Source organism: Haliaeetus albicilla, chromosome 28, assembly GCF_947461875.1.
Source record: "Haliaeetus albicilla chromosome 28, bHalAlb1.1, whole genome shotgun sequence".
Classification (NCBI taxonomy): domain Eukaryota; kingdom Metazoa; phylum Chordata; class Aves; order Accipitriformes; family Accipitridae; genus Haliaeetus; species Haliaeetus albicilla.
The window spans coordinates 3,027,445-3,053,471 of record NC_091510.1 but is presented as its reverse complement, the minus strand read 5'-3'; the positions used below and the strand labels follow the sequence as shown (position 1 = coordinate 3,053,471).

The 26,027-nt window shown below is 39.9% G+C and overlaps 3 long non-coding RNA genes across 3 annotated transcripts; 2 read left to right on the top strand and 1 right to left on the bottom strand.

Moving 5' to 3' along the window:
- Positions 1-2,109: 2,109 nt before the first annotated feature.
- On the top strand, positions 2,110-5,543 carry LOC138682447 (uncharacterized). The gene is made up of 3 exons (XR_011322530.1): positions 2,110-2,218; positions 2,305-2,714; positions 2,952-5,543. It is a non-coding gene; the product is annotated as an uncharacterized lncRNA (long non-coding RNA).
- Positions 5,544-7,646: 2,103 nt separating this feature from the next.
- On the bottom strand, positions 7,647-11,156 carry LOC138682542 (uncharacterized). The gene is made up of 3 exons (XR_011322645.1): positions 9,739-11,156; positions 8,603-8,678; positions 7,647-7,896 (listed from the first exon to the last, which is right to left on the bottom strand). It is a non-coding gene; the product is annotated as an uncharacterized lncRNA (long non-coding RNA).
- Positions 11,157-16,092: 4,936 nt separating this feature from the next.
- Positions 16,093-24,302, top strand: LOC138682481 (uncharacterized). The gene is made up of 3 exons (XR_011322565.1): positions 16,093-16,741; positions 17,578-17,697; positions 21,287-24,302. It is a non-coding gene; the product is annotated as an uncharacterized lncRNA (long non-coding RNA).
- Positions 24,303-26,027: the final 1,725 nt, after the last annotated feature.

Here is a 26,027-nt window from a genome sequence, read left to right as displayed (position 1 = left end):
CAGCAAAGAATCAATATGGTTGCTGCGGATTTTCAAAGAAAAATGATAACCCCGTGGCAACTGGTTGCTTGTAAAAATGTTTTATGGTGGTTCTTGCCTTGCTTGACTATGATGAACAAGAAAGAGATGGTTCTTGCCTTGCTTGACTACTACGAGCAAGGAAGAGATGTATCCACCACACGCTCTGTTAACTGGGAAATTCTCCGGCTTTGCAGGCAGGGTCTTGGTCTGGTCCCCCCAGTGCCGCAGGGAGCATCCCCTTGTCCCAGAGCTGCATTTCGGCTGCTGGGCAGAGGTCAGGCCAGAGGGTTGTGAGGAAAACCTGAGAGCTCCTTAGTCCTAGGCCAGGGCAGAAATCATGAACTGGGATCGTCTAAACCAAAGACTAAATCTTAAATGAAAGCAAACCATAAAAATGGCTCTTTCTGACCTTGTCCAGAAGACCGCAGAGGAGTTTAAAGGGGTCATTCACAGATGGCATAATCACCACGTGGCAAAATAAACCAAAACTGTGGCTTTAATATCAGAGAGATAATCAAGACTTGGCCTACTTGTTGCACATTTCATTTTATAGGCAGAAGTTATGGGTTTATGTACTGGAACTCTCTTTATAACAGCTTATCAAAAGTGCTTCACATGAACATATGTTTTCCCATGGTTGTGTTTTCTGAGCATGCTGAACGATTTAGTAATACCAGCTAATGATGCAAAATGGGTTTCAATAGCAATTTTAGTGGCTAAATGAATCATACTTAGATAAGGGAAATCTGAAACATTCCAATTTATGCAAAATTGCTAAATGACCTATCCAACATATCTCTGAGGAGAAGTTAACACAGGGTGGTACAAGGAACTGGAAAAATACAACAATGTTTTCTCCTTTACAAATGAATGGGATTTTAAAGAGAACTTTAACATGCAATACCAACTATTTCATTTATGCTTGTTATCTTTAAAAAGATTCTTGTAAGTCTTTGGAGATGAATTCTTTTCTTCCTTTCTGCATGTAGTCTGCTGAAGTACTGGTTTATTGTCATTTGTTTTCTTTTTTACATGATTTCTCTGTCTTTTTCTCTTTCTTCTTTTTCATTAGATATTAATAAACAGAGGAGAACGGCAAAATACAAGTGATGTGATTAGGCAAACAAATGCTGTAGTGCATGTTTTACCCTGCTTTATCTTATAGACTTATCAAGTGAGGTGTTTTCCTCCAAAAAGAGGTTTTCAAAGCTGCTTAGAAAATATGAGAAGATTTCTTACACTGTTTTGGACATGCCAGTGTTGATTAACAAAGGCATTCATATCTGTGCAACTAAAATCAAATTACCATAAAACCTACAGAAAAGAAAAATGGAATTAGCTGAGTTCCATGCCATGATTTTTATCAGAAAATTATTGGGACTATCCGTCTGCTTTGTATTTTTCTTAGGTCCCTGTCCAAAAGACGTGATCTACTAGCGTGTTTGGGAAAACAAGACAAAAACAAAAGGACAGTAAACCAATGGAAAATCTTGTTGACATAATACAAGGCAAGCTGTCCAGAAAAGAAAGTGTTACTCTTGAGGCACTAATTACTAACGATGTTCATGGTATGTGAATTTCAGTCAGTCTTCCAGTACCGGTAGGTTGTATTTCTAAAAATGGTGCCTGAAGAAGTGCTTTATTAAGGAAGCATATACTATTTACTGCTGCACTGGGTAGCATTTTATATTGCAAAACACTTCTTAACTTTTAAATAAATTTTATCCCTGGTGACAAGTTAATAGATATCACACTAGGCTATTTGCTATGAATTGATTTATGTTGGTAGTAGACAGAAATGGTAGCCTTCTTATTCTGAGAGAAAATTGGGAGTGGGATGTGGAGGAGGAAGTAGAGGAAAAATGAATTTTATAGTGATCTTAATTAGAAAAATATTACAGCACCAGGGTCACACAACAGGAGTGAAGCATTGTTTCACTTCATGGCAGAAAGATTGATAGATTCTGCCTAGGATTTGTGGCAAAAGCCCATTGTAAATTGCTGTAAACGGCAAATAAAAATTACAGCCAGAAACAATTTTTTGTGAAACTAGTCTGCACAATCAGGATTTATTTTTTTCTTTCTTAGGATATTTCATATACGCCTATCTAAGGAATCTCCATATTTCCAAAACAATCTCTGCTGAGACATGAAACAACTATCCATAGAATATAGGACTTAACATGAGTCCATGAGGGTAAGTTATCCTCAGTGCACATAAGGAGAAAAATAGAATTTTTAAAGTTGACATTGACCTATTTTAATTATTTCTGTGCTTCTCAGACACCGAAACATGAAGTTTGGGACCAGCAGCACCCAGAATGTGTCCCCTCAATAGGTTGGAAGCATACTCGGGGACTCTATTCAAGTGTAAAGGAACATTATAGGGTGGCACGATAACTGATAGAAGATTACAGACTCTGATTAAATTACTGCAAGCCAAAAGCAGCGAAAATAGCACAAGAAATTAATTTACAGAAAAATCAGTCTTGAAATGTTCTCAAGCAACACTAATTTAAGCTTTTCATTGCTTTGAAGAAATGGTGTTACATGAAACTCAGAACATATTTCAAAGGCCTTCAAAAGCCTATAGAGGCTAAAATGATTTTCAAGTCACAGCCCTTCCTACCTCTCTTTTCTTTTGGTATCACTGAGGAACATGGTGGAAAGGTGGAGATCTGCATTGGGATAAGGTATGTGTACTTCTTGTATCTGGGAAATAAAAAAAAAAAAAATCTCCTAGAAATCTCTGAGCTCTAGACCTAGGCGTGTCAAGTAATACCGTCAAATATTAAATCTGACTGCCAGATAAGCAAACAAATGCCAGCAAACAGCTCCATGACAGGCAAATTAAGAATATTCATTATATTTGTGGGCTTCCATTTTTTGTGTTTTTTTGGTTTGGGTTTTTTTTTTTTTTTCCCCTCAAGGCTGCAACTTGCATTACTTCAACCATGACATACCCAGGCCAGCTCCTTGTTTCGTTCAGTGTACCTCCAGGTGACGCACCACAGCGCGTCACGTTCAACGTCCTAGTCTCTCTACTTTGTCTCTGAGAAAAGGGCACCTCAAATGGGAGATAATTTAGAGGATCGTGTTCTGAGGTAGCGGATACCTTAGATATACTATAGATGGAATGTACCCAGTCTAAATTCAGGTGTCTACATTTAAACACCTAATTTCATATGGCTAATTGTTACCAACCACTTCAATGGAAAGGGTAGGGATTCCTTCCGAGGCAGGCATGGTATATTCCGCCCTAAAAAGTTCCCTGCCCGCTTCCAACAGCTGGAGGCTGACTCCCACCTTGAAACCTATTCCTTGCCTCCAAGATGCTTTTTATTTTTCAAGTCTTCTATAGGTTAAATGTTCATCGTTTGGAAAGGATCTTTCCTTGAATTTGTTAAATTTGATGTTATCATATTCCCATGCTTTCTTTCTCTTTGTTAGTATTTTAATACCTGAAACACAGAAGCTCACAAAACAGGTTATTCTGTATCAATATGTTTCCAGAGAAAAAGGACAGCGTTGAATGTCAGAACAGAAATTGAGAGCGTAGATTTTAGTGTAAATCTTATGATTAGGTCTAAAATCAGGAGTTAAATATGTTTCTTAAGAAACAGATTTACAAAGTCATTAACAGCTAATTGTATGGTGTTTGTATTCCTACTCTCTTAAAGCAAATTGTTTTCTTTACATTTTTTTTAAGTCTCAAAGCAGCAGCTGTCTGAAAAGAAGACTTACATTTTGCTTGGAAATTAATTCTGGGCATAGCAAATATTAGAAAAATGATAAAAAGTAAGGTCGCATTCTTCCCCCCTGTGAAATTATACAAATGACATTACAACATTTCAGAGTGGTTTTTGTAAATAATTTTCACTTTACATTGAATATTTGCACATTAATAACTTGGGGATTTTGTCATTTTCAGTGTACTCTTCTTTCATCAACGCTGTGTGATTATTCATAATGAGCAGCCGGTGTCTTTGAAAGTACTGTAGACTGTGCAAGTAAGATAAAAAAAAAATTATTTTTGTAGTGACTGCAAACGAAAGACCTCATTAATCAACTAGATTCCATTTAAACATTAGCATTAGAAGCTTCAGTATATCATCATTATATGTTTAACCCCTTAAAGCTGCGCCCCTCAAAGTCACCCCCTGGAACCTGCGCGACAGCATCGCGCAGCGAATACGTACCCCGAGTTAACGAAACGTGTGCTCCGGACCAAGAGCAGAGCTGGTCTCCTCCTGGATGCATTCTCGGACCTCTCGCTGCGTTTACTAAAAGCACTATTTGAGCACTGACGGGAGAAACAGCTCCCTTCCCAAAGCATTTGCATGGGTTAGGAAACTGCTGATTCCACCGTAAAGGGTACGAAGCTGATGTGAATGGATTTTTGTATTATAAAGTTAGCCCAGTAATGCTGACTGCATTTCCCTTTCTCTGTGTGTGTATTAGCATCCCATTTTATATAACTCTTGGAAGAAATATTTGAAGTATTACAGAAATGTACCACTTTTCTCGGAGGAAGCTGGGGAGGTATCTGTTGCAGTCCATGGTTAAAGCTGAGATGCATTTTGCATTTATTAGCTGTTTAGCCCCTGTCAATTCTGAAATGTGTATTTTGGGACCATATTCTGGAAACACCATAAGCAAAAGGGAAGACAGCCTGAAACTGTGTATCTTTCAACTCAGTTTAATCAGGAGGTATGAACATAAAACACAAAGTTCCTTACTTGCAAATTTTGTGTTTATTACAGGGTGTCAGCAGAGATACTGCTTTCTTTTTTTCTTTTTTTCTTTTTTTCTTTTTTTCTTTTTTCTTTTTTCTTTTTTCTTTTTTCTTTTTTCTTTTTTCTTTTTTCTTTTTTCTTTTTTCTTTTTTCTTTTTTCTTTTTTCTTTTTTCTTTTTTCTTTTTTTCTTTTTTCTTTTTTCTTTTTTCTTTTTTCTTTTTTCTTTTTTCTTTTTTCTTTTTTCTTTTTTCTTTTTTCTTTTTTCTTTTTTCTTTTTTCTTTTTTCTTTTTTCTTTTTTCTTTTTTCTTTTTTCTTTTTTCTTTTTTTCTTAGGGGGTAAAAGAAAGCCTGCTGGAAGCATTAAAAAAATCCCTAAAAACTTCATTTTTCTCAGTTTGCTGTGTTGCATCTGTATATGTTATACTCATCTGCTTTTTCTTGAACATTGCTGAGCCCCACTGGATTCAAGGTTGGATTTTGCCACCCGTTGCATCCCTACAAGAGACAATTACTTCAGAGAACCAAGGGCTCAGAAGTCATCGAGCTTATAACTTATGTGCTCACTTAGGGGTCTAAGGAGAAGAACAGAGACCTCAAACTGTCAGGCTAAAGAAACACTTGCTGCTGGTTAGGTAGCCACTGTCAATGGTGCGGTCCTGGGTTAGACTTAGATCCAGCTGAGCAAAGCTGTGGTCTCCCTAAAGACCTGAGTTCTTTTGAGGACTGAAAATTAATGTGATCCTTCTGGGGTAGTATAGGGCATGCACTTTATATATGCTAATATAAAATCTGTATTCCTGTGTGATCCCAAGGTGCTGTTTCTAAGATTTCTAGATTCTAGATTTCCAATTCTAGGTTCTCTGAAAAATCTTTATTTTCACTAATTTCAGCTGGACTCCACAGCTGAGAAGCTGCTGGGCAGAGAAGTCCATGGCCCCAAGGCAACCCATAAACCGTGTCTCTTGCACTGGAAGAGGTGGGAGCTGGGACAAACACTGTCCTCGCACCCTCCCCGAAGGAGCACGCTTACCTGTATCACCCATGCAGTGTCATTTCCTCCTCCTCATTAGCTTCCCACGTTATGAGACAACAGAAGTGTCCATGCGGACAGGCAGCTTGTGCTTGATTTATTGTCGCTGATGCTGACACAAGTAATAAACTCAAAGGAAGATGAAAATTGCCTAGCAAGAATGACTCGAATAACACCTGCCTTCCTGGGCAAAGGAGCACTTATTTGCTTCTCCTCCACTGACAACATACTCACTGACCTTTACAGGAATGGTGAAAACTGCACACATGCCAATATTTAGGAAATTAATGCCTTTTTATATCTAGTGTCTAAACAAACATAAAGGAAAGAGCAGGATCTGTGCTCTGGCACTTATAATATGGCAAAAATATGAAGATTAACTCTCCTTCCAACAAAGGGAAGAAATCCTACTTAATAAAAATCTGAAGATGTATTTGAATGATGTAGAAGATGTATCAATTCTGAAATGTTGATGAATATTTTGAAATGATGTGTTGAATAAGTGATTTTTGTAACAGCCAGAGCTCTCGGAAAAATGCCAGTAAGTTTCTGTCCACATATTAAGTGCAAGTTGTGATTCTCCCAAGTGAATGAAATTAAGATTTGAAGTTGAAGAGCAATTTGCATCTTAAAACCACTATACCTCATTGAGCACAGTTGATAGTAGCATTCTGCCTATTCGAATGCCTTCTGGGTTTCAAGACGGGAAATAATTGTTGGAAATGTAGTATGTCTTTCTGTGTCTTTATAGCTGGAGATACTCCTATATAAAAATATAGACAAATGCTGTTTTACACCCAAAGGCCTGCAGAGATGGTGGTACCTCCATGCCAGAGATTCAGAACTCAAGTTGAGGAGACCTTGAGCAACCTTCCTTCGCTGGACCAGAAGACCTCTGGAGATCCCTTCCAGCTACTTTGTCCTCTAAGTCCGTGAAACACTTTGTGTTTCCTTGACAGTTCATGCATGCGTTGCATTAAGAATCGTGTGATTTCTGAAGGCGTTAAAAGGCTAATAGATGATGCAATGGAGGGGTGAGGGGAGAAGACAAAGGTACAGATTTGTTAGGGTTAGGGCTGTCAAAACTTCTAGTACCTCTCTACCCCCTTTTTAAATTAGGCCCAAGTCTGGAACTGAACATCTCTAAGAGAGTGAGGAACATTGTGTAAGAGGTGTAATATGGGGATGTGAAGCTCACTTGAGGATGGTGCTGTTGGTGGGTAGTGCTTAACTTCTGGACCGGTCTTCCTGAGAGCTCGGTGGAGGAGCAGCAATGGTCTGGCATGTCATATACCCAAGAGGGGTCCTTCGAGGAGTGAGATAACCAGCATGTCGTGTAACCGCCTCATGGGCTGATCTGCTTCCTGCTGTGTCCCAAAGCAGCAAGCAAAGGAAGGCAGAAAGATTATTTGTTCTCCCCTTCTCAATTGCACCATGACTGCTATGTCAAAGAGGGTGATATGCTTAAGCCATTAAAAAGTAGTCTAGTAATTTTATTTCCTCCTACAGGGACCCTGTCTCTACTAAAGGGATTCTTTTAATTCACAGATTTGTTAAAGGTGTTTCTTTAAATGCAGAGTACTGTTTGGCTATCTTCTTTTTTTTTTCTTTTTTTTTTCTTTTTTTTTTTTTTTTTACCTTCCAGGATTTAGGTCAACACAGCTATAGTCATGTACAAGCATTTAAGCAATTAGCACCAGGCAAGTTTTAAAATAAATGGCAGTATGTTGGCTCAAAGTAGAAATGCAGGCACAGAGACACTGAGGTATGGGTAGTACTAAGCAAAGCTCAAAGTATTTTTTTACTATTTTATGATAAGATAATATGATTTGAGGGAAGTCTCTGTAGTTGGGTTGCAAAAGCTTGAGATGGTTAGAGCATCAGAATGAAAAGAAATGGGCTGCCAATCTCTCCAGTCCCAGTAGGGTTAGAGATGAACAGCTCTTCACACAGCTACAGCTGCGCACCAGGCACGTGCTTTTCTTCATTTAGCACTTGGGACTGACCAAACCTGGAGTCTGATGGACTGCTCAGTAGATGAGTATAAAAGTTCTTCTTTATCATAATTTGCACTGCAGTGTTTGGTCAACTTCCGTTATAGCTGTCTCCTATGATGATAGATAGCCCATAACATTTGAGTCACCCAATATTCCTTCCCAAATTAAGTAAAAGAGGAAAAGAGCTTAAAATATTTATAACGAAAGCCTGCATATCAAGTTATAGATAACCTCAGTTCTGAGATGGAGTCAGATATCCTCATTTTTCTTGTGTAATTCTGGACATTTTGGTATGAGTCTGACACAGGTCATAGCCCACGGGTTTCTGAGCAGGAGGCTGATAACACTATAAGTTGTGACTGTGGGACCGAGAGATAGGAATATCCTTTAGAGTGTGAGTAATAGACAGAAATGTTTTTTACAATGACCAAATATTATTTTTCATCAGCCCTTTAAAAAGTTTCAACATGCCCTAATTTTCTCCATTGAATCTAATAGAACTGGATTAAACTACAGGGGAGATGAGAACATAAATTTGATTCCTTTCATTCCATGTAATATTAGGGTTTGTATTCTTTCAAGCTGTAATAACCTCTAGACTTCAGCAAAATTGAAAACCTTTAAATAGCCTTTCACAACCTTTCAGCGTAGTAATGAAGTTTTAAGTGCTCACTGGAGATTTTCAGTTCAGAAAAATCTAAGCAGCAGTAGATATTAAAATCTAATGTTTACTTCAACTCTTTTACAGCCTAATGGGTTTTTCTGACAGCGTAATTTTTAAGAGGTTGGGTTTCATTTATTAATATAGTATACTCACCCTGGAAATCTTTCTTCTTTAAGGACTCTGGTGGGAGCCTTATACTTATACTTTGTTGGAGCACCTGAAAAGCCAGCTAAAACAGAGAAAAGAGAAACTTGCTAAGACCCAACTAGAACAACAAGCAGGTTAAAAAAAAAAAAAAAAAGCCTCATGATTTAAACACCACAGGAGGCAAAAAACAAATTAAGGATGTAGATTCCCTGTGTGCACATAATTACAAGTGTGTGAGTCACTGGAGTCAGCACGGTTGCTCATCTACCTAAAGACCTAGAGAGGATGTCTGGCTGCACTCAACTCGGGGAGCAGCTAAACGGATTTTATTTATTTATTTATTAAGCTGTTGCTCAAGGGGGTAGCAATGGGGAGAGAAAATTGCAGGGTGAATTTACACTGATTAAAGAAACGCAGTCTGTGTACACAGGCGTTTCTGAGGCACAGTGTGGGACTGGAAGGATTCGGGGGTTGTGTGCTGCTAAATTAGCGGAGGAAAGAGGATCTGAATTTCATTGAGACAATAACGGTATAAGTCCCAGAGGGATATTTTTCATTACTGTATCGCTCTCTATACAATGTTTTATACATACAGATTTTTATTATGCATACAAACAGTTATTAGTATTTGCTGGGAACATATAGTAAAGTGACTGGGAGCTTTGCTTCCTCTTATAATAATGCATTCGGATGGCACTTAGGTATCTTTTGTTGATAGTTTTTCATCTTCTTCTTAAATCTTAAAACAAAAGCAGAAGGAAATACAGAAATAAGGACGCAAGGAAATTTATCTATAATTCCTCTATCCAACAGAGAGAAGTCCAGTGCTTCTAAAGCAACAAATTACAATATATTTTCATTAAGAAAATAAACATCTAGGAGAGGGAGGATTTGCTTATGATTATCTCTTAAGTACATAAACACATGCAAATGAAAAGAAACAGGTCCCAACATAGACATATATGTAATAGCAAAACATCCCATGGCTGGTTTCTAATTTCTAGCTAATTTTGACTCATCAGTGTGTGCTTAACTTTAAGAGCATATTTATTTCTATTGGTTAAACAAAATGCTATTGGGCTAACTACCAGTGCAGTGTCCCCAGCCACCTACGGAAATCCCTGTTATAGGTCCTTGTTTACCCATTCAGGCCAGTGCTGGATTCTCCAGGAAAGGAGCTTCCCGACTTGTCTGTGATGCTCTGCTGTTGATTCCAGCCTCTGCTTCATGGAGAAGTGAGAGGAGAGTCACAGATCGGTGGTCGAAAGGAAAAGCCAAAAACTAACTGAAGAACAGGAATGCCTGTGCTCAGCAACTTGCTCTTCCAGCTCCTGGCAGACGTACTTCAACTGTTCAGCACTCCTTGCTCAACAACAGCAAAGTGTTAACATCTCAGAGGACGTCAATTGTCGAGCAGTGCAAAATGGCACAACTCTTCAATCTTCCCGAGTTGAAAAGAGACTAGAGGTTTTAGGTAAAGGGGAAAGCTAAGAAGCCAGAGAAGTGTTCACAATATGGGGAGAAAAGCATGAGAGAGAGGGAAAGAGACAAAACATACACTGAGAGCAATTTGAGAGAGACATTGCTAGTTCAGAAAATGCAGTCATACAAACATTGGAGAGAAAGATACTTCATTAGAAAGTCGAAGAGACTGAAACGTGGGATTTCCCGTTTCATGTGTTGTGACGCTCAGGATTAAATACTTCTGTTGGCTGAGACATCTCCAAGCAGTCATTTAAGCCCCTGCCACTGGTATGGCCGGGGCTGCTGCTGCTGCGAGGGATGAAAAGCTCTAGTCAGCTTTCCTCCTTGTCTCCAGATACATGCACTTTCTGACCATGTGAACGTAGCTTTCTGCAGCACATACAGTACAGAAATGCAGTGCCAGTGGAGCAAGTCACTTGCTTTTAGTTTTGCAGGCAAAAGTCCCATTAGCATTACTTTCCCATGGATTTATTTAAATCAGTCTTTGGCAGATAGGAGAAGGAAGAAAACAAAAGGTTAGGAGCAAGAGGACATGCTGACAGAGAAGGAAATACTAGAAAGAATAATTGAGACCTAGAAGAACAAATGACAAAATGGATCACCGACACCTCTGCTCTCACACAGTTACAGAAGGAAGCAGGGGAATGAACAAAAGGGAAAATGCAATGCAAAGAAATGATAGTTGAGGGATACAAAAAGCTCAGAACAGCTGGTAACACACGCTGGGCTAGCTCTCTCACTTGCTATTGTAGGTATTTGGAAGTGGCTTTATCAGAGTAGGCATGTGTGTCACATCCACAGAGGAGAGCAAACCCAGGTCTACTTCTAGAGTAGTGATGGTGATGTGCTGGCCTTTCCTCAGAGTTGACATTGGTGTTCAGTCTCCACTCTCGGGAGATTTGTGTGCCTCTGCCATTCCTGTCGTGGTTTCAGCCCAGCTGGCAACAAAGCATCACGAAGCTGGTTGCTCCCTCCTTCCCCCCCGTGGTGGGATGGGGAGGCAAAAATATAAAGAAACACTTGTGGGTTGAGACAAGGACAGGGAGGGATCACTCCCCACTTATGGTCACGGGCAAAAGACAGGTTCAACTTGGGGAAGAAACAAAATCAGTTTAACTTGTTATCAATCAAATCAAAACAAGGATAATAGGAAGTAAAACTGAATCTCAGAACACCTTTACCCACCCCTCCCTTCTTCACGGGCTTGACTTTGCTCCCGATTTTCTCTCCCTCCTCCCCCAGTGGCACAGGAGGATGGGGAATGGGGCTGGGGTCAGTTCATCCCACCTTGTCTCTGCCGCTCCTTCCTCCTCAGGGACAGGACTCCTCACTCGTCCCCTGCTCCAGCGTGGGGTCCCTCGCATGGGAGACAGTCCTCCATGAACTGCTCCAGCATGGGGTCCCTCGCATGGGAGACAGTCCTCCATGAACTGCTCCAGCGTGGGGTCCCTTGCATGGGAGACAGTCCTCCATGAACTGCTCCAGCATGGGTCCCTTCCACGGGCTGCAGTCCTTTGGGCATAGCCTGCTCCAGAGTGGGCTTTCCCATGGAGTCCCGGCCATCTTGGGGTTACCAGGTAGATCTGGGAGAGGTGTTACCGCTGTCTCGGCCTGGGCCAGCGGTGGGTCCGACCTGGAGCCGGGGAAGCTTCTAGCAGCTTCTCACAGCAGCCACCCCTGCAGCCCCTCCCCTGCCCTCAAACCCCCACCACACAAACCCAAAACAATTCCCCACTGGTCTCCAGCCCTCTGCCCTGACGAAGCAAAGCATGACATTTGGGCAGACCAAAACAAAAGCACCAGGCATCACAGCAGCAAATGAAAACTCTGCTGATGAAGACAGGCTAATGGACTTCAGAGAGAATAATCTGAGGTATTCATGCACATTGCTGCTTTGAAATTAGCTGTAACCACCAAGGAAAAAGACCAGGATATCACTATGGACAGGTCATTGTAAACCTCTGCTTAATATGCAAATGTGGAACAGTCAATTAAGAAGCAACCCAGCCAAACTGGTTAGCTAATGGTCTAGATACAGAATAACACTGAAAACATCAACAGTGCCATGATTTGAAAAGGCTCCCTTCTCCCTCCAACTCCATGCTGTTGCTCAGCCCAAGCAACTCTGTCTTGGAAAGATGTTAACAATGAGAGGGAGGGGCTTCAAAAGACAAATTTCTGGCAGTTTAAGACAGAGTGAGATTTTGGTTTGACCAGATGATCTTTCAAGGTCCTTCCAGCCTGGGGTGTTCTGTGATTCTATGATTTTGAAATGACAAGAGGCCGAGAAGTATCAGGACTGTTATGTATGGAAGGGGCATTGCCCAGAAGAGGTAGTTTACTCCTGTGTCCCCTTTTGCTTAAAAACATATATGAAAAGACAAAGTAAAGCTGAAAAACAATGAACTTTTTAAAAAAAAAACAAAACCAAACAACTATTTTAACCAGTATATCCAGTCACTAAAGATGCTTCCAGATCCTGGGAGCTGAAACAAGAGCTGAACATTTGCATGGGCAATGAAAACCTCCATCTTATCTCCAGATAGGATGCTCTTTTTACACAGTTCTTATTAATTGGGATTATAAAAACTGAAGTCATCAGGCATGAACTAATTGCCAGGTGCATGTCTCCACTGCAGAAAGGAGTGCTGTGCAGATATGACTGAATTAACTGAGCAAGAGTTGGGGCAGAGATCTCACCCAGAATTGCACTCTCTGACTCCAGGCACTTGGGATTACTGTGTTTATAGAGAGTTCAGGTTTGTCTCTGTGGCACTGCACTACGCCTGCTGCCTTAAAACCGACAATACAAGGTATAAACTCCTCTTGTCAGAGATCAGCTCGTATGCCTTGCACCTTTCTCTGATTTTAGAATCATGTGAAAAGATAGACTGAGAAAAGAGTTCAAGATCATTCTAGTCTCCCTCTCTTCGACAGAGCTGGATCAGCAAAGTCATGTGTCCCCATGCACATTTGTCTATCTTTAAGACCAAAGCATGGGCATTCCACAGGCTGCTCATCTGCCACTGTCATAAAAAATAGATTGTCTTTTTTGTAAAAGAAGCCTTTTTTTTAATGCTTGTTATTGCCTCTTTCAGTCTCATGAAATGATCCACTGAAGAACATTCCCATTTCTCTTTCCAGATGTTGTCCAGCAGTGTACAGTTTTGTACATTTTCTTTAAAACTCAGCACAGCATTTTAGCTGGAGATTCTTCAGTGCTGGATGACTATTTTGTGAGCATCTCTCTATGCTTCTTGACCTCTCATGACAGCATTTTTGAAACAACAGGGCTTTGGTTATTCACATTAGTAAGGTGGTATGTTTTTTAAGTTTTACGCTCTGTTCTGTCATGCAGGTGGCTAATGGAAATACCAGAGAACAGCAGACTCAGGTGCAATGCACTGCAGAGCCCTGCTTGATAGCGTCCTCTGATAATCAACCACCGGTAGCTACATTTAAACCATTGTTTTTCCAGCAGTTATACCCAGCCTGAAATAAATTCCCCCAGAACACTTTTCCCTAGCTTGTTCCTGAGATGATGTCAAAAGCCTTACTGAAGAGAAGGTGTGTGACATCTACTATAGCTTCCATACCAACTAGTCATTCTCCTGTCACAGGAAGAAATTAGATTTTTTTGATGTGATTGTTCCTGACAAATCAACTCAGACTGTTGCTTATCTTGTTTTCTTTTCAGGGCTTATGAAAAAGCCGTTGTTTAATTGTTCCAGTGCTTTTTAGGGGATTTGAAATTGGGCTGGTAATTCTCTGGCTCCTTCTGTATAAATGTCAGCTTTCTGTGGGCCCTTCCCAGTTTTCTAATATCTCACTAGTCACCCATGAATCCTCAAAGGTGGTGGTTAATGATTCTGACATTGCTTCAGCCAGATCTTTAAATACAATAATTGAGCTAATTACTTTTTAACCTCTTATTTGCCTGCATTAACCTGAGGTATTACCCCACTGTCATTGGTATTGCTGGCTACCATATTGTGGCTGGCCTCTCTAGTAAAGACAGATGCAAAAAAGTAGTAAGCTTTCATCTTCTCATCACTACTTGTTGATAATTTTTCCTTTGCAAGTTGTGTTCCAACATATTTTTTCATCTCCCAGTATTACTCATATTCTTGAATGATTTCTAGTTATGCACCATGTCACTTCATAGTTGTATCTCGTTTCATGCTTTTGCAAGTCCATCTCTACCATCTTTTGCTATTTCTGTAAGCCTGCCTGTAAGCTGACACAATTTTTGCCTCCTGTATGTCTTCAAGTATTCCTGGTAAGTGAAAAGATTACTGTTTACTGAACTCTCTGTTAGTTTCTCTGTCTTAGAGTTTGCACTTCTGTCCTTAGTAGAGTCATGTCGAGGAACTGCCATTTCTCCTTGCCTATTTTTCCCTTTCAGCTTAGTTCCTGGAGAGCTGACCAGTCAATTTTTTGAGATTATCAACATCTTGAAACCCATTGGTTTCTGTTTTTCTGTACTTTCTCCATAATGATGCTCACTTGACCTGTTTTCTATGTTCGGGTTTTCAAATTCCTTATGCGATTAGTTAGAATCAAATATAGAAATCATTTGTTTCTGGAGCTTTCTCTGCCATCTGTATCTAGTAGATGTTGCCAGAGTATCTGAAGAAGAATGGGATTCTGTGTCCTGGTATATCTAGTTTCCGTTAGTTGCCTATGTAGCTGAAATGCTTGAGCACCACCAAGTCCTTTCATTTAAATGCTTCTGCTTATTGCTCATAAAAGCCTCTTCTACCAGATCATCCTGTTTCGGTGAACTTTAATAGATTCCTGCACTGTTTAACCCCATCCAGCAACTAAGCACCACATAGCCACTCACTCATTCCTCCCCACTCCCAGTGGGTTGGGGAGGAGTATTGGAAAAAAACCAAACAACAACAAACAACCTATTGGGTTGAAATAAGAACAGTTTAATGACTAAAATAAAATAAAATACAATAATAGTAATAATACAAGATAATAATAATTGTAATGAGAAGGGCCATAACAAAAAGAGAGAGAAATAGAATCCAAGAAAAGACAAGTGATGCACAATGCAATTGCTCACCACCTGCTGACGGATGCTCGAGCAGCGATCCCCGCCTCCCAGCCAGCTCCCCCCAGTTCATATACTGAGGGTGATGTTCTGTGGTATGGAATATCCCTTTGACTGGTTCGGGACAGCTGTCCTGGCTGTGCTCCCTCCCTGCTTGCTGGCAGAGCATGGCAAAATAAAAAATCTTTAACTTAGGATAAGCGCTACTTAGCAACAACTAACACATCAGTGTGTTATCAACATTACTATCGCACTAAATCAAGACACAGAACTGTACCAGCTACTAGGAAGAAAATTAACTCTATCCCAGCCAAAACCAGGACAATTCCCCACCACGCCTATTTCCCTTTAATCGTTACTTAAGAGCTCTCCAGCTGCTCCAAAGCTCTCTGCATTCTGTGATCTCAGAGCAAATAAATATATCCTTAATATTTGAAATATCAGATCCTTCCTTTTTCCTCTACCTGTACTTCTTGAGCGAGTTTTCTATCACCTCATATACTAGTTCTGAGAATGTGATTGGCTTGAGCCTCTTGGGCCAAGTAAGCAATAATTTTGATCATGTATGAAGAGTTCAGTCTTCTCTTGTTTTTTCCAGGTACTTGTGTATTGATATGCAGACGTCTAAGATAATGACTAAATTTGATGCATTCTTCTCTTCCTTGTCTCGTCTCTGACCCTATTTCCAATATGTCCATCCTCCCAAAATTTTATGGCTTGACCAGATAACTCCTGTTAATAGGTATCCATGGTGGCTTGCTTGCTTTGTCACCTCTCCCTTTCCATCCCAAAGACAGCTCACGTAGGCTTTACTGGCTCATGTGCAAAGATTGACCTCTGGTGGATTAGAGGGGCTACTGGTGTGACCCATTTGGGCTGTTCCTGCATCTCCTATATATCTATATACTTGGGAGCTGAGGTTCCTGAGAGTGGCAGGTGAGACCCTACTTGGTGCTTTCTGCCTCTGTATGAGCTGGAGCCTGATGGCCCCACAGGTGATCTATCTGTCAAAGTCTTTCTACTTCATTTGTCTTGAAGTACAAACCTGAGAGTTTTAGATGTGTTTTATTTATAAGCAGAGTCCAGGGAGGGAAGCGCAGCAAGCGGGAAGCCAGGAGGAAATAACTTCTCTGCAGCTGCACTGGATGTCCATATGCGTTACCCGTTCGCCAAATCAAAAGAGGTGGTTACTTGTGGAAGAACTTGTGAGTAGCTGTCTGGAAATCACAACATGGTTGTGAGCTTGCAGTGTAGACACAGAACTTTACTTTCCTTGTGATGTCTCTTTTCTGTGGATATATTTGAGAATTTTTTTCTGGACAGTGTGTGCACCCCAAGCAAGCGCTGTGCTTTACTCTAGACTACACTGTGTGTTGTCAAATTAGCTTTGACACCAGTGGTACAGCATTCACCTTTTCACCCTTTGCACTCTTCAACCCAGCTACAGCAGCGCAACAAGTATGCGTCCAGCACAGCGTAAATCAGCATGTTTATTTTTAGATTTTTCGTGGTTTATGTCTTTGTTTCTGTAGGTATTTTAACTCCCACAAAACCACATCTGTGGGCAGTGATGTCTTCTGCTCGGTCTTCAGGAGATGGTGCGTATTCCTTTCCAGGATGGTATAAAGAACACGGAGCAAAATCAATGACTTGAAAAATTCAGGGAACACCTGGGTTGCTCTATTGCTGGTGTGTCCCCAGGGGCTGGCAAGGAGAAGTGCCCAACCCAGGCTGTGCCCAAAGAGGTACTACCCCGGGGCTGCTCAGCTGGAATTGGGCTGCTCTCGGGATGCTTGGTCCTTCTCAGGCTACCAGGCAGCCTGGTGGGAGAGGAAGACGTGGGGATGGAGGAGGAGGTTAGTTCTTGCCCAAGTGCCTCATGGTGAGAGCAGTCACCTCACCCTGGTGGGTTTTCCTTGTGTCAGCAGAGAGAGGAGAGGAATCCGGGAACCTCTTTTCTCCCATTGACTCATTCAACCAAGAAGCATTCCTCCCTTACTTGCTCACTAGTTTTGGAGGGGGTTTTCATCTTCTTTTTTTTTCTTTTTTTTTTTTCTGAAAGTTATGTGTTTTCTTTAAAAGAATTGATTTTTTTTATTGATGGACGCTGAGAAGCGTGTTCAAGTGCAGGAGTTGGGTGGACATGAAACTGCTGCTGCTACTCTTTTAGCTTTGTCTTCCTGCTGTTAGAGATTTATTTTTAAAATTGTGTGTAAATGCATTTCACATGCTACTGTGAAAGTTCGAGTTAGTTAAGAACCGCATGAGCTGCTTTTATATTACAGAGTCAGATTGGATAAATAAGGGGAAATTCCGGGGCTGGGGAGTGGCGGTAGGGGAGGCCGAATTATAGGCAGTAAAAGTAAATGTTGCCAAATCCTATACATTTTAAATAACAAAAAAATGATCTTTTTAAGCTCTTTTCTTTTGGCAGTGCTTTGTGTTGAACTGTTCTGATGGACGAGACTACAAAGCCATGGGGAAATTCTTCAAAGGTCTGGCACAATCTGGACCCTTGGTGTGCTTTGATGAATTTAATCGTATAGAGCTGGAGGTAATTGTAGTTCCAGTTTCTTAGCAAAGTTGGTATTCAATGGAAGTGACAAGCTTGACAACTTCATTAACAGTACTGACATTAAACAACATTGACTGAAGCTTACTCTTAAATGAAAAAAAAATACAATTTTAGTACATTTTAATCAAACTCAACTGGTTGTCTATGCCAAATCCTTCCTTGTGATTTTTTTATGGTTTCTGCATTCTCTACTGTAAATAATAGCCAGAGAAATATTGCTGTTGCAACCTTCTGAGCACAGTGACAGAGGAGGTTTGTGGGGAGACATTGTATTTTGTTCGTGATAGATTAGTGGCGAGATTTCTCTTCCGCACTGGTATGCAACCTGCCACTCACAGTGTTTTGAAAGACAGGAGTTAACTTTCATCTACAGAAAGCTCACAGCCAGGGAGAGAGACTGCTTTAATACCGCATTTATTACCTTGTTGGGGATGGGGGGGGGGAGCAACAGAAACCAAAAAGGAATCCTGCAAAGAGGGATCTGCAACAAATGAGAGCTCTGGGTTTCAAGAAGGTAATTTATTACACTTGCACAAAGCATAATTAAATGTCCACACAGGGAAATACTGCATAACTTATTTTCTTGCATAAACTGAGGTGATCTGGTTGATCTTCTATAGATCCTACATTTTTCTGATTTTTTTTTCTTTCTTTTAAAATCACAGCTACTGACAACCCTTGGTAGAAGGTATTGACATTGAATTAGGTTATAACAGTTCATTTAAATTTCTGCTTCTAAGGTAACACCGAAACAGGCTTTAAAAATACAATGTGCTTGCTGTATTTTCCATTATCTTGTACTAGCCCATTAGAGATACATAGCTATTTCTGGAAGATGCTGTGGCTTTAGCATTTTCATTCATTTAACAGGTTATCATTTGATGCATAGGGAATTTTCCAATGCATTGGGCAATTTATTAGCTGAAGGGTGTGATGGATTTTTGCTTTTATTACATTTAGTAGCATATTAAAACATCATTTTAAAGTTTAAAAACAAATGTGCTGGTGTTTTCAAACCAAAAGTGTGTTGAAGAGCTTGCTTTGTGCTTCCCTTCAATGCTCTTTGTAGCCGTTCAGCAAACGTTGACCCTTCAGACATGGGGTCTGAGCAGGTGCAGGTGTAGGATGATATGGCTGGACTCACCCCCCGCTATGTTTAACGTCAGCAATTTGGGTGGGCTGGTGGAGTGGAGCTGTCGAACAATCCAAAAGGAACAATAGTAGAACACTTTGCTGGGGTGAACAAAACTATAGGGTCATTTCTTCCTTATCGCAGTTTGCTCCTCTGTTAGATTTTTTCCCTAGATTGCAGTACCATGAAGAGCAACGGTGCCTGCATTGGTTCTTTTTCAATAAAAAGGCAGCGTGCACGCCTTTTTGTATTAGAGTGCAGCATACACCAAGCAAAAGCCTGAGTGAAATCTCTTTTGCCTTTGTGCACTTTTTTCCTCTGCCAACTGACAGGAGATCCCTCAAGACCAGCACTAAGCTCCTCTTCATTAGAACCTGGTTTTCAATTTAAATTTTAATTAGAATGGATGACTGGGATACTTACCATTCGCTGTAATTTCTGCATGCCACTAATCAACAACCAGAAGTATACTTCTTGTTTTTATTTCTAAAAGCTAAGTTCCTTTTCTGTAAAAGGTTTGTTGCTGGCAGTTAAAATTATTGTAGCTCATCCCATATAGCTTCATTTTTGATCAGGATTCATGCTTGCAGAGGGATAGTCTTTTTTTCACTCTTTTAATGTAAGGTCACCTAGAACCTGGATTCTTACATTAACTTAGGGCTAGGGTGCAGTTAAGGTTAGGGTTAAACTGCATACATGTGCAGTTCTAAATGTGTTTTTTTAACACTTTTTTGATCCATTATGATATATTACATTATGCTATATTAATGTATTATCATACACTGGATATAATGATATATGCTTGATGAGATTCAACTGGAGGATTATACCTTTCCAGTGTTGATTTTACGCATCTTTTTATCCTTATTTTTTGTTTGTTTTAATTCTGAGACATAGTTTGAATTCTAGATGTCTTCAAACTGGAAAATAAACTACTAGATCTAAATATTACCTATGTGGAATTTCTGGTCCTCAGACTGCTGAAGAAATTTATTTCCAAAGAAAGAAGTGCCATACAAATGGCAAAGGATTTTATCTAACTAAAAGGCAATATACCTGATTAAGGAATTTCTCAGCCGCTGGCACCCAGAGGCTGCCATAGACAGAATGAGCTGGTACAGAATAACTTTGGTAGAGGCCACCCAGACATTTGAATGGTCAGATATCATTTGAAGGCTTTTATCGCATATTTAGATCAGTGCCTGGAAATCCATCAGAGGCCAGTAGGTATCTTCTGGTTTAGGTTGCTGGTCAGTCCCCACAATCGTTCCCAGCCACCGCTCATTATCGCTGTAATTGCCTGGCAGTAAGACAGTTGGGTCTGTGTCGGAGCGCTAACATCAGAGCTGTGAGTCAGCTTTGGGGTTTCTGAGGCTTTTTCATGTCCAAAAAAGAGCTCAGATCTAACGCAGCTTCTAGTGGGTAGACTTCAACTGCAAAAAAATACCATCTCTACATGTCTGGTTTCTTCCCTCAGTCCAATACCGTGACATTGGTCTCATCTGCACAAGCTCGGCTAAGCTGCTATCATCCACTCTTCAATCTAGAAATTCACAAAGTTATTCATCCCTTTGTAAGTGTCAAAACAGGCGAGATAAAAACACAGAGACTGTAAATGTCCTGTAGGGAGAACCATCGGGAATTCCACTGGGAATTTTGCCATTGAAGTGAGTAGATCCAAAATTTTGCCTCTTCATCTTTAATTGCTCTTCAAAAGCTCTAATACTCTCACTCTTAATTTTGTATTAGTATTTGCACAAGAACATCCAGAATACATAGTGGGGTTTTTGAAATTTCTAAATATTTTTAAAGTCACACACTTGAAAATTTTCTTAATGACACATTGTAGGAAAGAATAAATGGCAGAAATGGGAAATAAAATATTCCCTTAGAATTCTGAGTACTGAGATCTAAATAAGTTCACCACTGCTGTGTTACTGGGCCTGAAACTGTGTCACAGGGGTAAGTACGTACAAGAATTTCAGACTGTAGACGAAGCTAGCTAATATGCCACTGCATCAGGCCAGATATTACATTATAATGTATCACACAATTCAAATAACTTCAGAGTTTCTCTCATTTCATAGAAAGATATTATGCTGCTTCTGCGTGCTTAAAGAAAGTACACTGTGACACAGCTATAATCACAAGAAAAGTAATACTCTAACAGGAAAATGAAATAGGACATTATCATGCTGGTAGATAGCAAAAGAAGTGAACTCATCTTTTCTGCAAGTGCATTCCCCAAACTGGAGATAAAAACAGTGATTTAATTTCTGTAATAAATATTCTAAGAGAAAGAAATCCAACCTTTTGCTTTCTGACCCCAACAATATTTGTTATTCATAATAAAGTGTTTGGATTACTAGCTTCAGCTATTTTTCCTTTTTTTTTCTTTAATCTGTTCCTTCATGTTCCGTCTTTTTTTTTTTACAGTGCGTGAATAAGTAACACAATTCCAAGTGTGGAAACAGTAGCTACGAGGGAGCTGTAGAGAAATAAGCAATACAGTCTTACAGCATATATCAATAGTATTTCTTTGTCACTCTCCTTCTGGAGCTTCCATAGGGTGCCACCCACCCAGGCACCCCTCTTGGACACGAGGGAGAAGGAGGCATTGCATCGGGCCATGCGATCACCATGAAGGCAGCACACCTGGATAAATCTGGTTTTCTCCTGAGCCAGCAGAAATGAAAGATGGGTGTGAAAGCTGTTTCACACACACTTTGGCTGAGCTAGTGCAAAGATGGTCACGTTATGAAGTATTCTTGAAGAAGGTGGTATCCATTGATGCAATAATTTCTTCAGCCTGTCATCGAGCTAGTGGTTGGTCTCAAGGTATCCAATATCTGCTTTGTTATTGGCATTTATAAATAAGAGAAATTGGTGGAATTATCTTAAAGGAGGGCTTTAGTCCCAATTCACATCAGGTAAAACAGGAAATAAATCCCTTCTTTTTGTCTCCCTACACCTGCTTGATTTGAACCCCAGCATGTACTTTCCCTCGTTGCCAATTTTTGTATCCCCATGTCCAGCAGTGCCCTTCTCTTCCCAGCTTCCTAACCTCACCTGCCCATTCTCTGCCACCGATTAAAGTCCAGTTTGGGTTCCTTATTTCTGTATTGTCTTGTAGAAGCTGAAACATGCACTCAGGTTCAGATTTAACACTATCTTCATAGCCACATGCTCTATTCTGGGACAATGATAGAAATGTTAATTTGAAATTTGAGAGTCCTCCAAAGGAAAAGGACAGATTCTGCCTGATGCAACCTCCCTTCTCAGTTCCCCCGAGGTGACAGTCCGCTCCCAGGGCTGCGATTCAAACTGTCACACTGAGGTCTACAGTAGAGACCTGTGTTGCCTGCAAAGACTTTTGTATTACAAGATCATCTCTCGCTTTTAGAAACATTAATTTTTAGAAACACAAATGCTGTTTACTGGGAGGTGCTTACTTCCAGCCTGTGTCTTCCAGACCAAAATCAACAAGAGTGAGACAGTTTGTATTTTTTCCCTCACTGAGACGGAGGTAAGGGAAGATCCATCCTGCTCTCAAGTGTGATTTCCTGATCTATAACCAGTTCCCTCACCTGCAACCCACTCCGGCACATTGATCCTTGTGCATTTACAATATCAGTAAAATAGATTTCAGTTCCATCCCCAGTTTTTCCGCCATCCTGAAAAGATGTGACACCCTCCAAGTATAGGATGTGGCTAATTGAAGGCATTGAGCTGAGCAGGCAGAGTGCTAAGGGAATCTTGCACCAAGCCCATACACTGCCCAGCGCTGGTCCTGTAAATTTTGTGCATGAATTCTTTCAAAAATGTGCTTTTCCCTTCAGTCAAACATCTTCTGGTGTGTATCTCTGTATATCAATGATGGTTGTCTGTTTCTGTGAATTTTACAATACTTGTTTATTTTATGGTAGCTTGTGAGGCTGTTCAATTTTCACTGCTGTTATATGACATTCTCTTGTGCAAGGTATCACTTTACTATTGTTCTTTTATATTTTTTTTTATGTGCATGTGTTCACAGAGCAGCCTTGAGAATAGCATGCCATGATAATTTTTCCTTACAAATGAAGGGAATAGCTGACTTTTTCTATTCATTTTCCAAATGTCACTTCATAAATTCAGTTGGTTTGTAACGACTGAAACCATCCTGGGTAGGTTCTGCTGTTTACTTATTTTCATAAGCAAACTTTTAAACTCATTTGTCCTGTTTCTAACATTTTCAATACTCTTTCTTTGAAAGCTTCAAAGAAGACCCAGGATAATTAGTTTAAATCCTGAAATTCCATTTTTCCTTGAGGGTTGTGTTGATATTCTTGACTATGGGGATGAAATGTCAGCTATTTATAGACTTTTTTTCAAAAAAACAAAATATGAAAATATTTATTTTATCCCTAAAAAATAGTTATGCTTAAAAATAATCCTTTACTATACCCCCCCTAAAATTCTCATGCAATGTACCTCTCACTGTCTTTTATATCAAATGTGTTCACTTTAGAAGACTGAACATGAAGCATCTTAAGATCTAACATTTTCAGATGGATATGGACTTTTTTCTGCTACTTAAAATTTTATGCAGTGCAAAGAGGGTGCTCTGGGAATGCTTGCCAGCACCTTTGCTAGCAATGCAGAAGAGAATTTAGCTCGTTCCTCCAAAGCTCTGCACTAGCTCTGCAGTACTAGTCTTGGTAAAAATGCTTAACGTATATGTAGTAAAGCAACTTGAAATCCTGACCTTACAGCAGTTGAAGAAAGCCTGGCCGTTAATTTTGAAAATGTTATATGCTCTCTTGCTAATTTAGCAGTGCATGTTGGCATGTGACTAATGAAAAGAACTGCTCAAATTGGTTTACTTGACTGGGGCTCGGATCTGTGCAGGTTTCAAAATGTATGGAATATATGTGCTTTTACATTCATTTTTCCCTTGTGACTACAGTACTAGAAAACATTGAATCTTTATTGGACAGTTGTTTTGTTTAGGACGATGGTCTTATCCTTAAAAGGACAATTCACACGTCAGAGTGGTATTTTCTTCATGGACATATTGCCAAATTTATATTGAAATCCACTTTAATATCTATTCTTCCCTTGCTTTATTTTTGTGTGTTTATTTTATGTGCCAGGAGTAGATATTCTGAGTGGCCCAGAGATGATATTGTAGCAGAATTGTTATTACCCTGGCCATTTTAGATCTAACTGCACACTAATTTTCCAAAGCTTTTGATTATTTGTCATTAAATGTATGTGAAAGTCACACTTGGGTAATGGGACTGATGTGTTTATAACATGTAAAAGACTCACTTGCATTTCAACAGTGTATTTGACTATGCTGGTATTTATTTCAAGAATATAAATTTCCCAAATTGATGACCCCACATCTGTGTGTGTATTTCATCCTGGTGAAAGGCTGCAATATTTTCCCCAAAGAAAATACATCCCATATTTCATTTCCTCATGCAGCTACTGTTGAGAGAGGGGTTGGGGTTTTTCAAACTAAGGGCTCAAGATGATGTTTGTTTTCTTATTTGTTTATTTGTTTAAAAGAAGAGTTAGGTTGTTATACTTAAGTGTACTGACCTGTTTCTTTCAAAGTGAACGGAAAACCAAGCTTCTAGTTAACTTGAATGTTTGAAAGGCTTTCTTCTGAAAAGACGTATTCTTCTGTTGGAATTTTATATTTCCTTATCTTCAGCAGGGCCAGACTTTAAAGGCCTGAAAGCAGCTCCCATTGATTTTTCTGCAAGTCCCTAATCAAGTATCCGAGAAAGAAATTTGACCCTAAATAAGGATTTCTAGGGCAAGGGGGATTTGTCCGGGCAGTCTGTTTCTGAAGGAAGAAAGCTATATTCTTTCCTCTCTTGAAAGGCAGTTGATGAAAGAAACATAAGGAACGGCTTGGCAAAAGGAAAACAAAAAGGTTCTAAACTGCAGGTAGAAACAATATATCTTTTGATAAAGCTAATGTTGCTTTGTGTTAAAAGCAGAGTTCAGATTGCCGGGAGTTACACTCTTTGTGCGATGATTTCCTGCCTCACGCCATCAAAGGCTCGCAAGCACCATGTTGAATAAACTACCACTCAAAAAGAAAAACAGGGGGGAAAAAAAAAAAACCAAACCCCGAAGGTAAGAGATGATGAACAGGTATTGCGCTGTCTTTTATAGAGAGGGGGATGCAGATCTCGAAGAGCGAGGTGACGGGGACAGAGTCACGGTGGGCTGGCGGGGTTTGGCCACCGCGGTGCCTTGCCTCCGAGCGAAACGCAGTGCAGCTCTGAAACGCTGGTCTGGTGTTCAAGCAAAAAGCCCCCAGACCATCGTGACCCCAGAGAGAAGGTAAAAGAAGTGTTTGGACTTGGATTTTTGTGCAGAGGTATACCTGCAGAGATACCCCAACCCCAACTAACTAGTTGCCTGTTTCCCTTTTTTTAAATGGTTTCTTCTTCTTTGTTTTTTTTCTTCATTTTTTTTAATCCACATTCCTAACCAAGATAGTTCGTGATGTAAAAATCAACAAAACAGAATCCCAAACTTCTGAGTAAATATTCTATCTGCTACCCCAGCTTCGATAAGCTAACGGCTCCATTTCAAATAAGTAATTTATTTTTGCCTATTATGGTTTTAAGGAATAGGTTATATTTAGCATGCTCGTATTAAAAAGGGGCTATTTATCTATGTTCTTTTTAATACAACATGGGGAAAGTGATTAAAAGTCAAAATAAAATGGAATATTTATTATTTTGCCCATCTGTTAGTTACATTTGTTTTTTGCATCCCTGGACAAAGTGGAAAATATGTTTGCATTAATTAATTCAAGCAATTCTCTGTTGTACTATCCAAACACGATGTGTAATATTTGCAGCCTATTTCAGGTCTCAAAATATGTGAAGGGAAAAGCTCCAGATATATTTGAACAGGTGTAGTGATAACTTTGCAGGGTATATTTTAGGGGTGAGGGTGGTTGTGGTTTGGGGTTTTTTTGGTTTGGGTTTGGATTGTGTTTTGGTTTTTTTTATTTCCTGGTGTAATTGCCTTCACACACACACACACGAAAAAAACCTATAAAAATAACTACTGAACTTCCTCCTTGCTATCTGCAGTTAAGTTGGAAACAATGAATTCTCTGTACTTCTTGCCCCTGCCCTGTATGACAGCACCATATCTTTGATGC